Source organism: Arachis stenosperma, chromosome 4 (genome assembly GCF_014773155.1).
Source record: "Arachis stenosperma cultivar V10309 chromosome 4, arast.V10309.gnm1.PFL2, whole genome shotgun sequence".
In the NCBI taxonomy this organism is placed as follows: domain Eukaryota; kingdom Viridiplantae; phylum Streptophyta; class Magnoliopsida; order Fabales; family Fabaceae; genus Arachis; species Arachis stenosperma.
Window position 1 is genome coordinate 81123946 of NC_080380.1, and position 12604 is coordinate 81136549.

Here is a 12604-nt window from a genome sequence, read left to right on the forward strand (position 1 = left end):
TTTCCATTTTCAAAAATACTTGCTATCAATTAATGATTTGATTCAACATTTCAAGTATGTTGCCTTTTCTGTTAAGAAAGGTTTAATGTTTGAATCATATCTTTTCTTGTTAGCCAAGTCATTAATTTTCAAAATCAAATCTTTTTAAATTGTTTTTCAAATCATATCTTCTCAATCACATCTTTTTAAAACCATAACTTTTCAATCATATCTTTTTAATCACATCTTTTTCAAAATAGTTTTCAATCATATCTTTTTGATTTCTTATTTCAAAATCTTTTTCAAAAATCACTTGATTTTTTTTCCACTCTTAGTTTTCGAAAATCAATTAGTTTTTTTTTCAAAATGTTTTTAAAATCTTTTACTTAATTTTCTGAAATTACTTCCCCTCTTCTCACATCCTTCTATTTATGGACTAACACTATTCCTCAATGAACAATTCGAACTCCATCTCTCTTGATAAGTTCGAATTCTTCTACTTCTTCCTTCTATTTTTCTTTTCCTCTGACACCTCAAGGAATCTCTATACTATGACATAGAGGATTCCATATTTTCTTGTTCTCTTCTCTTTCATATGAGCAGGAGCAAAGACAAAAGCATTCTTGTTGAGGCTGACCCTGAACCTGAAAGGACCTTGAAGCGAAAGCTAAGAGAAGCTAAAGCACTACTCTATGTAGAGGATCTAACAGAAATCTTCAAACAAGAAGAAGACAAGGTAGCCGAAAACAACAACAATGCCAACAATGCAAGGAAGGTGCTGGGTGACTTTACTACACCTACTCCCGACTTCTATGGGAGAAGCATCTCTATCCCTGCCATTGGAGCAAACAACTTTGAGCTTAAGTCTCAATTGGTTTCTTTAATGCAGCAGAATTGCAAGTTCCATGGACTTCCATTGGAAGATCTCATCAGTTTTTAGCTGAATTCTTGCAAATCTGTGACACTGTCAAGACCAATGGGGTTGACCCTGAGGTCTACAGACTTATGCTATTCCCTTTTGCTATAAGAGACAGAGCTAGGATATGGTTGGACTCACAACCTAAAGAAAGCCTGAACTCTTGGGAAAAGCTAGTCAATGCCTTCTTGGCAAAATTTTTTCCACCTCAAAAATTGAGTAAGCTTAGAGTGGAAGTCCAAATCTTCAGACAGAAGGAAGGTGAATCCCTCTATGAAGCTTGGGAAAGATACAAACAATTGATCAGAAAGTGTCCTTCTGACATGCTTTCTGAATGGAGCATCATAGGTATCTTCTATGATGGTCTGTCTGAACTGTCCAAGATGTCATTGGACAGCTCTGCTGGGGGATCTCTTCATCTAAAGAAGACGCCTGCAGAAGCTCAAGAACTCATTGAAATGGTTGCAAATAACCAATTCATGTACACTTCTGAAAGGAATCCTGTGAACAATGGGACGAATCAGAAGAAAGGAGTTTTTGAGATTGATACTCTGAATGCCATATTGGCTCAGAACAAAATATTGACTCAGCAAGTCAATATGATTTCTCAAAGTCTGTCTGGAATGCAAGCTGCACCAGGCAGTACTAAGGGTGCTTCATCTGAAGAAGAAGCTTATGATCCTGAGAACCCTTCAATGGAAGAGGTGAATTACATGGGAGAACCCTATGGAAACACCTATAATTCTTCATGGAGTAATCATCCAAATTTCTCATGGAAGGATCAACAGAAACCTCAACAAGGTTTCAGCAACAATAATGGTGGAAGAAACAGGTTTAGCAGTAGCAAGCCTTTTCCATCATCTTCTCAGCAACAGACAGAGAATTCTAAGCAGAAACACTCTGACTTAGCAACCATGGTCTCTGATCTAATCAAAACCACTCAAAGCTTCATGACTGAAACAAGGTCCTCGATTAGAAACTTGGAGGCACAAGTGGGTCAGCTGAGCAAGAAAATTATTGAACTCCCTCCTAGTACTCTTCCAAGCAATACAGAAGAGAATCCAAAAGGAGAGTGCAAGGCCATCAACATGGCTGAACTTGGAAGGATGAAGAGGCAGTGAGTGCCACTGAGAAAGACCTCAATGGACGTCCACTGGCCTCCAATGAGTTCCCTAATGAGGAACCATGGGAATCTGAGGCTCACAGTGAGACCATAGAGATTCCAATGAATTTACTTCTGCCATTCATGAGCTCTGATGAGTATTCTTCCTCTGAAGAGGATAAGTATGTCACTGAAGAGCAAGTTGCTAAATACCTTGGAGCAATCATGAAGCTAAATGACAAGATATTTGGTAATGAGACTTGGGAGAACGAACCTCCTTTGCTCACCAAAGAACTGGATGACTTGTCTAGGCAGAGATTACCTCAAAAGAGACAAGATCCTGGGAAGTTCTCAATACCTTGCGCCATAGGCACCGTGACCTTCAAGAAGGCTCTGTGTGACTTAGGGTCAAGTGTAAACCTCATGCCTCTCTCTGTAATGGAGAAGCTAGGGATCTTTGAGGTACAAGCTGCAAGAATCTCACTAGGGATGGCAGACAACTCAAGAAAACAAGCTTATGAGCTTGTAGAGGATGTTCTGGTAAAGATTGAAGACCATTACATCCCTGCTGACTTCATAGTCCTAGAGACTGGGAAGTGCATGGATGAATCCATCATCCTTGGCAGACCCTTCCTAGCCACAGCAAAGGCTGTGATTGATGTGGACAGAGGAGAATTGATCATTCAAATGAATGAAGAATCCTTTGTGTTTAAAGCTCAAGGATATCCCTCTGTCACCATGGAGAGGAAGCATGAAGAGCTTCTCTCAAAACAGTCAAACAGAGCCCCCACAGTCAAACTCTAAGTTTGGTGTTGGGAGGCCACAACCAAATTCTAAGTTTGGTGTTGGGAGGTTCCAACATTGCTCTGAGTATCTGTGAGGCTCCATGAGAACCCTCTGTCAAGCTACTGACCTTAAAGAAGCGATTGTTGGGAGGCAACCCAATGTTATATTTTATCTATTTTCCTTTGTTATTTTATGTTTTCTGTAGGTTGATGATCATGGGAAGTCACAAAATCAATTGAAAAAGCAAAAACAGAATGAAAAACAGAAAGAAAAATAGCACACCCTGGAGGAAGACCTTGCTGGCGTTTAAAAGCCAGTAAGGGCAGCAAATGGGCGTTTAACGCCCAGTCTGGCACCATTCTGGACGTTTAACGCCGGAAAGGGGCACCAGACTGGCGTTAAACGCCAGGAAAGGGCAAGAAGCTGGCGTTAAACGCTAGAAATGGGCATCAGCCCGGCGTTTAATGCCAGAATTGGCACAGAGAGCAATTTTGTTCGCCACTTGGTGCAGGGATGACTTTTCCTTGACACCTCAGGATCTGTGGACCCCACAGGATCCCCACCTACCCCACCACCCTCTCTCTTCTTCTTCACCCATTCACCAATCACCTCAACCACTCTTCCCCAAAAACCCCTCACCTATCAAATCCCATCTTTCTCTTCACCACTCACATCCATCCTTCATAAAACCCCACCTACCTCACCATTCAAATTTAAACCACTTTCCCTCCCAAACCCACCCATTCATAACCGAACCCTATCCCTCCCTCCACCCCTATATAAACCCATCTTCACTCCTTCATTTTCACACAACTTAAACATTACTTCTCCCCCTTTGGCCGAACCACAAAGCCATCCCCATCTCCTCTATTTCTTCTTCTTCTACTCTCCTCTTTCTTCTTTTGCTCGAGGACGAGCAAACCTTTTAAGTTTGGTGTGGTAAAAGCATTGCTTTTTGTTTTTCCATAACCATTTATGGCATCCAAGGCCGGAGAAACCTCTAGAAAGAGGAAAGGGAAGGCAAAAGCTTTCACCTCCGAGTCATGGGAGATGGAGAGATTCATCTCAAGGGTGCATCAAGACCACTTCTATGAAGTTGTGGCCTTGAAGAAGGTGATCCCCGAGGTCCCTTTCAAACTCAAAAAGAGTGAATATCCAGAGATCCGACATGAGATTCGAAGAAGAGGTTGGGAAGTTCTTACCAACCCTATTCAACAAGTCGGAATCTTAATGGTTCAAGAGTTCTATGCCAATGCATGGATCACCAAGAACCATGATCAAAGTGTGAACCCGGACCTAAAGAATTGGCTTACAATGGTTCGGGGGAAATACTTAGATTTTAGTCCGGAAAATGTAAGGTTGGCATTCAACTTGCCCATGATGCAAGGAGATGAACACCCTTACACTAGAAGGGTCAACTTTGATAAAAGGTTGGACCAAGTCCTCACAGTCATTTGTGAAGAGGGCGCCCAATGGAAGAGAGATTCAAGAGGGAAGCCGGTTCAATTGAGAAGGCATGACCTCAAGCCCGTAGCTAGGGGATGGTTGGAGTTTATCCAACGTTCAATCATTCCCACTAGCAACCGGTCTGAAGTTACTCTAGACCGGACCATCATGATCCATAGTATCATGATTGGAGAAGAAGTAGAAGTTCATGAGGTTATAGCCCAAGAACTTTATAAGGTGGCGGACAAGTTCTCTACCTTGGCAAGGTTAGCCTTTCCTCATCTCATTTGTCACCTCTGTTATTCAGTTGGAGTTGACATAGAGGGAGACATCCCCATTGATGAGGACAAGCCCATCACCAAGAAAAGGATGGAGCAAACAAGGGATCCCACTCATCATGAAATCCCTGAGATGCCTCAAGGGATGCACTTTCCTCCACAAAACTATTGGGAGCAAATCAACACCTCCCTAGGAGAATTGAGTTCCAACATGGGACAACTAAGGGTGGAGCACCAAGAACATTCCATCCTCCTCCATGAAATTAGAGAAGATCAAAGAATCATGAGAGAGGAGCAACAAAGGCAAGGAAGAGACATTGAGGAGCTCAATCACTCCATAAGATCTTCAAGAGGAAGAACAAGCCGCCATCACTAAGCTGGACCCGTTCTTTAATTTCCTTGTTCTTTATTTTCCTATTTTTCGAATTTTCATGCTTATGTTTATCCATGTTTGTGTCTTATTACATGATCATTAGTGTCTTAGTGTCTATGCCTTAAAGTTATGAATGTCCTATGAATCCATCACCTTTCTTAAATAAAAAAATGTTCTGAATTGAAAAAGAGAAGAATTGCATGAATTTTAAATTTTATAACAGATTAATTATTTTGATGTGGTGGCAATACTTTTGTTTTCTGAATGTATGCTTAAACAGTGCATATGTCTTTTGAATTTGTTGTTCATGAATGTTGGCTCTTGAAAGAATGATGAAAAAAGAGACATGTTACTGAGGATCTGAAAAATCATAAAAATGATTCTTGAAGCAAGAAAAAGCAGTGAATACAAAAAAAAGAGAAAAAACGAAAAAAAAGGGAGAAAGAGAAAAAGAAAGAAAAAGAAAGAAATAAAGTTGTGATCCAAAGCAAAAAGAGTGTGCTTAAGAACCCTGGACACCTCTAATTGGGGACTCTAGCAAAGCTGAGTCACAATCTGAAAAGGTTCACCCAATTATGTGTCTGTGGCATGTATGTATCTGGTGGTAATACTGGAAGACAGAGTGCTTTGGGCCACGGCCAAGACTCATAAAGTAGCTGTGTTCAAGAATCATCATACTTAACTAGGAGAATCAATAACACTATCTGGATTTTGAGTTCCTATAGAAGTCAATCATTCTGAATTTCAAAGGATAGAGTGAGATGCTAAAACTATTCAGAGGCAAAAAGCTAAAAGCCTCGCTCATCTAATTAATACTGATCTTCATAGATGTTTTTGGAATTCATTGCATATTCTCTTCTTTTTATCTTATTTGATTTTCAGTTGCATGAGGACAAGCAACAATTTAAGTTTGGTGTTGTGATGAGCGGATAATTTATACGCTTTTTGGCATTATTTTTAGTATGTTTTTAGTATGTTTTAGTTAGTTTTTAGTATATTTTTATTAGTTTTTAGTTAAAATTCACTTTTCTGGACTTTACTATGAGTTTGTGTGTTTTTCTGTGATTTCAGGTATTTTCTGGCTGAAATTGAGGGATTTGAGCAAAAATCTGATTCAGAGGCTGAAAAAGACTGCAGATGCTGTTGGATTCTGACCTCCCTGCACTCGAAGTGGATTTTCTGGAGCTAAAGAAGCCCAATTGGTGTGCTCTTAACGGCGTTGGAAAGTAGGCATCCTGGGCTTTCCAGCAATGTTAATAGTTCATACTTTGCCCGAGATTTGATGGCCCAAACTGGCGTTCCAAATCAGCTAAAAATTGCCCGGCGTTAAACGCCGGAACTGGCACAAGAATGGGAGTTAAACGCCGAAACTGGCACAAAAGCTGGCGTTTAACTCCAAGAGAAGTCTCTACACGAAAATGCTTCAATGCTCAGCCCAAGCACACACCAAGTGGTCCCGGAAGTGGATTTTTATGTCATTTACTCATCTCTGTAAACCCTAGGCTACTAGTTCTCTACATATAGGACCTTTTACTATTGTATTTTCATCTTTGGACGTCTAGTTCTTAGATCATCTGGGTAGCTATCTTTGAATAGTCCTATGCTATCTTAGATCATTGGGAGGCTGGCCTCACGGCCATGCCTAGACCTTGTTCTTATGTATTTTCAACGGTGGAGTTTCTACACACCATAGATTAAGGTGTGGAGCTCTGCTGTACCTCGAGTATTAATGCAATTACTATTGTTCTTCTATTCAATTCAGCTTGTTCTTATTCCAAGATATTCATTTGCACTCAAGAACTTGATGAATGTGATGATTATGTGACGCTCATCATCATTCTCACTTATGAACGCGTGCCTGACAACCACTCCCGTTCTACAAGCAAACAAGGCCTGAATGTTTATCTCTTGGATTCCTTAATCGGAATCTTCGTGGTATAAGCTAGAATTGATGGTGGAATTCAAGAGAATCCGGAAGGTCTAAACCTTGTCTGTGGTATTCTGAGTAGGATTCAATGATTGAATGACTGTGACGAGTTTCAAACTCCTGAAGGCTGGGCATTAGTGACAGACGCAAAAGAATCACTGGATTCTATTCCAACCTGATTGAGAACCGACATATGATTAGCCGTGCCGTGACAGGGTGCGTTGAACATTTTCACTGAGAGGACGGGATTGTAGCCACTGACAACGGTGATGCCCAACATACAGCTTGCCATGGAAAGGAGTAAGAAGGATTGGATGAAGACAGTAGGAAAGCAGAGAGACGGAAGGGACAAAGCATCTCCATTCGCTTATCTGAAATTCTCACCAATGAATTACATAAGTATCTCTATCTTTATGCTTTATTCATATATCATTCATAACCATTTGAATCTGCCTGATTAAGATTTACAAGGTGACCATAGCTTGCTTCATACCAACAATCTCTGTGGGATCGACCCTTACTCGCGTAAGGTTTATTACTTGGACGACCCAGTGCACTTGTTGGTTAGTTGTGCAAAGTTGTGATAAAGAGTTGAGATTGCAATTGAGCGTACCATGTTGATGGCGCCATTGATGATCACAATTTCGTGCACCAGGAGCACAGCATCTTCATACGCCTATCTGAAATTTCCACCATTGATTTACTTAAGTATTTCTATCTTTATTTTCTGGTTATTTATTATAATTATTCGAAAACCCCATAACCATTTATATCCGCCTAACTGTGATCTACAAGATGACCATAGCTTGCTTCATACCAACAATCTCCGTGGGATTGACCCTTACTCACGTACGGTTTATTACTTAGACGACCCAGTGCACTTGATGGTTAGTTGTGCGAAGTTGTGAAGTTATGTTTGGACCATGGTATCATGCACCAAGTGTTTGGCGCCATTACCACGGAGAGAACGAACATGAATGCCATTATCAGAAATCACAATTTTGCCTACCAAGTTTTTGGCGCCGTTGCCGGGGATTGCTCGAGTTTGGACAACTGACGATTCATCTTGTTGCTTAGATTAGGTAATTTTCTTTTTATTTTCAAGAAATTTTCAAAAATCTTTCAAAAATTTCTCATCTGTTTTCGAAAGTTATTCTAAATTTTTAAGAATGAATTCTAGTGTTTCATGAAGCATGTTGAAGCCTGGCTGGCTGTAAAGCCATGTTTAATTCTTTTGTACTGAGGCTTCCAATCATCAACATAGAGGCAAGTTAATTGAAATATCAGCTGTTGTATGTCTGATTTATATCCTAAAGCTGGCTGGCTATTAAGCCATGTCCAACCCTTGGATTGGAGCTTTAGGCTAACATTGAAAGATTCCTGGAATTCTTCTTAAAAAAATTTTGAATTTCTTATTCTTTTTTTCCTATATGTATTTCGAAAATATAAAATAAAATTCAAAAAAATATTATAAAATCGAAAAAAAATATTTTGTGATTTTTGTTTGAGTCTTGTGTCATGTTTTAAGTTTGGTATCAATTGCATATTCATCTTGTTCTTGCATTTTTCGAAAATTCATGCATTCATAGTGTTCTTCATGATCTTCAAGTTGTTCTTGGTAAGTTTTCTTGTTTGATCTTTAAATTTTCTTGTTTTGTGTTATATGATGTTTTTCATGTGCATTTTTGCATTCATAGTGTCTAAACATGAAAGATTTCTAAGTTTGGTGTCTTGCATGTTTTCTTTGCATTAAAAGTTTTTCAAAAATATGTTCTTGATGTTCATCATGATCTTCAAAGTGTTCTTGGTGTTCATCTTGACATTCATAGTGTTCTTGCATGCATTCTTTGTTCTGATCCAAAAAGAAAAGAGAAAAACATAAAAATGACGTTTCAATTTTTCTCTCTCATCATTAAAAATTCAAAAATAAAAAATATCTTTTCCTTGTTTTACTCATAATTTTCGAAATTTTGGGTTGACTTAGTCAAAAATTTTTAAAATTAGTTATTTCTTGTTAGTCAAGTCAAAATTTCAATTTTAAAAATCTTATCTTTTCAAAACTTTTTCAAAAATCAAATCTTTTCATATTTTCTACTATTTTTTCGAAAATTTTAAAAATTAATTTTCAAAATCTTTTTCTTAATTTTATCTCATAATTTTCGAAACTTTACTAACAATTAATGTGATTGATTCAAAAATTTGAAGTTTGTTACTTTCTTGTTAAGAAAGGTTCAATCTTTAAATTTTAGAATCATATCTTTTAGTTTCTTGTTAGTCAAGTAATTAATTTTAAATTTTAAAATTTAATTCTTTTCAAACTATATCTTTTTAATCATATCTTTTCAAATAATATCTTTTTCAAAAATTCAATTTCAAAATCTTTTCTAACTTCTTATCTTTTCAAAATTGACTTTCAAATCTTTTTCAACTAACTAATTGACTTTTTGTTTGTTTCTTATCTTTTTCAAAACCACCTAACTACTTTTCACTTTCTAATTTTCGAAAATCACTTCCCTTTTTTTTTCAAAAATTTTCTTAATTAACTAATTGTTTGAAATTTTAATTTTAAATTTTATTTCTTCCTTTAATTTTCGAAAATCACTAACTTATTTTTCAAAAATTTATTTTCGAATTTCTCCTTCTCTTATCCTATTCTACTTATTTATTTATTTACTAACACTTCTCTTCATCTCAAGAATCTGAACCTATCTTCACCCTTATGTTTGGATTCTTACCTGTTCCTTCTTCTATTCCCTTCTTCTTCTACTAACATAAAGGAATCTCTCTACTGTGGTAAAGAGGATCCCTATTATTATTTTCCATTCCCTTCTTTTTCATATGAGCAGGAGCAAGGACAAGAATATTCTTGTTGAAGCAGATCCTGAATCTGAAAGGACTCTGAAGAGGAAACTAAGAGAAGCTAAATTACAACAATTTAGAGACAACCTTACAGAAACTTTCGAAAAAGAAGAGGAGATGGCAGCTAAAAATAATAATGCAAGGAGGATGCTTGGTGATTAGACTACACATACTTCCAAGTTTGATGGAAGAAGCATCTCAATCCCTGCTATTGGAGCAAACAATTTTGAGCTGAAACCTCAACTAGTTGCTCTACTGCAACAGAACTGCAAGTTCCATGGACTTCCATCAGAAGATCTCTACTAGTTTTTAACTGAGTTCTTGCAGATCTGTGAGACTGTTAAGACTAATGGAGTAGATCCTGAATTCTACAGGCTCATGCTTTTCCCTTTTGCTGTAAGAGACAGAGCTAGAATATGGTTGGATTCCCAACCTAAAGATAGCCTGGACTCCTGGGATAAGCTGGTCGCGGCCTTCTTGGCTAAGTTCTTTCCTCCTCAAAAGCTGAACAAGCTTAGAGTGGATGTTCAGACTTTCAAACAAAAAGATGGTGAATCCCTCTATGAAGCTTGGGAAAGATATAAGCAGATGACCAAAAGGTGTCCTTCTGACATGCTTTTAAAGTGGACCATTTGGATATATTCTATTATGGTCTATCTGAATTCTCTAAGATGTCACTAGACCATTCTGCAGGTGGATCCATTAACCTAAAGAAAACGCCTGCAGAAGCTCAAGAACTCATTGACATGGTTGCAAATAACCAATTCATGTATACTTCTGAGAGGAATTCCGTGAGTAATGGGACGCCTCATAGGAATGGAGTTCTTGAAATTGATGCTCTGAATGCCATATTGGCTTAGAACAAAATGTTGACTCAGCAAGTCAACATGATTTCTCAAAGTCTAAATGGATGGCAAAATGCATCCAACAGTACTAAAGAGGCCTCTCCTGAAGAAGAAGCTTATGATCCTTAAAACCCTGCAATAGTAGAGGTAAATTATATGGGTGAACCTTATGGAAACACCTATAATTCATCATGGAGAAATCATCCAAATTTCTCATGGAAGGATCAACAAAAGCCTCAACAAGGCTTTAATAATGGTGGAAGAAATAGGCTCAGCAACAGACAGAGAATTCTGAGCAGAGCACTTCTAATTTAGCAAACTTAGTCTCTGATCTGTCTAAAGCCACTTTAAGTTTCATGAGTGAAACAAGGTCCTTCATTAGAAATTTGGAGGCACAAGTGGGCCAGTTGAGTAAGAAAGTCACTGAAACTCCTCCTAGTACTCTCCCAAGCAATACTGAAGAGAATCCAAAAAGAGAGTGCAAGGCCATTGATATAATCAAAATGGCCGAACCTAGAGAGGAAGGGGAGGATGTGAATCTCAATGAGGAAAACCTTATGGGACGTCTCCCAGGCAAGAAGGAGTTCCTTATTGAGGACCTGAAGGAATCTAAGGCTCATATAGAGACCATAGAGATCCCATTAAATCTCCTTCTGTCATTCATGAGCTCTGAAGACTATTCTTCCTCTGAAGAGGATGAAGATATAACTGGAGAGCAAGTTGCTCAATATCTAGGAGCCATCATGCAGCTGAATGCCAAATTGTTTGGTAATGAGACTTGGGAAGGTGAACCCCCCTTACTCATTAGTGAACTAGATACATGGATTCAGCAAACATTACCTCAAAAGAGACAAGGTCCTGGAAAATTCTTAATACCCAGTACCATAGGCACCATGACCTTTGAAAAGGCTCTTTGTGACCTGGGGTCAGGCATAAATCTTATGCCACTCTCTGTAATGGAGAAGCTGAGGATCATTGAGGTACAGCCTGCCATATTCTCATTGCAAATGGCAGACAAGTCAGTAAGACAAGCTTATAGATTGGTAGAGGACGTGTTAATGAAGGTTTAAGGCCTTTACATCCCTGCTGATTTCATAATCTTAGACACTAGGAAGGAGGAGGATGAATGCATCATCCTTGGAAGACCTTTCCTAGCCACAGCAGGAGCTGTGATAGATGTTAACAGAGGAGAATTAGTCCTTCAAATGAATGGGGACTACCTTGTCTTTAAGACCCAAGGGTGTTCTTCTGTAACAATGGAGAGAAAGCATGAAAAGCTTCTCTCAGTGCAGAGTCAAACAAAGCCCCCACAATCAAACTCTAAGTTTGGTGTTGAATCCCCACATTCAAACTCTAAGTTTGGTGTTGGGAGTCTACAACATTGACCTGATCACCTGTGAGGCTCCATGAGAGCCCACTGTCAAGTTATTGACATTAAAGAAGCGCTTATTGGGAGGCAACCCAATTTTTATTTATCTAATTTTATTTTATTTTTCTTTTATTGTCCTTTTATGTTTTATTAGGTTCATGATCATTTGGAGTCACAAAATAAATACTAAAATTAAAAACAGAATAAAAAACAACAGAAGAAAAAGCACACCCTGGAGGAAGAGCTTATTGGTGTTTAAACGCCAGTAAGGAGCATCGGGCTGGCGTTCAACGCCAGAACAGAGCATGGATCTGGTGTTGAACGCCAAAAACAAGCAGCATCCTGGCGTTTAAATGCTAGGATACACCCTGAGGAGAGCTAGCGCTGAACGCCAGAAACAAGCATGGAACTGGCGTTCAACGCCAGAAACATGCTGCAAATGGGCGTTGAACGCCCAAAACAAGCATAAAGCAGGTGTTCAACGCTAGAAACAAGCATCAATCTGGCATTGAATGCCAGGATTGCATGCAGAGGGCGTTTTACACGCCTCATTGGTGCAGGGATGTAAATCCTTGACACCTCAGGATCTGTGGACCCCACAGGATCCCCACCTACCTCAACTCACCTTCTCTCTTCTTCACCAATCACCTCAATCTCTCTTCCCCATCACCTCTTCACCACTCATATCCATCCATCTCTTCCCTACCTAATCCCACCCATATGG

General features: G+C 38.8%; 2 non-coding genes across 2 annotated transcripts; both read right to left on the reverse strand.

Annotated features, from left to right (window-relative positions):
- Positions 1–1116: 1116 nt before the first annotated feature.
- Positions 1117–1224, reverse strand: LOC130977343 (small nucleolar RNA R71). The gene has a single exon (XR_009085038.1). It is a non-coding gene; the product is annotated as a small nucleolar RNA R71 (small nucleolar RNA).
- An 8952-nt stretch (positions 1225–10176) lies between these two features.
- LOC130977311 (small nucleolar RNA R71) lies at positions 10177–10284 on the reverse strand. The gene has a single exon (XR_009085009.1). It is a non-coding gene; the product is annotated as a small nucleolar RNA R71 (small nucleolar RNA).
- Between the last annotated feature and the right edge of the window lie 2320 nt (positions 10285–12604).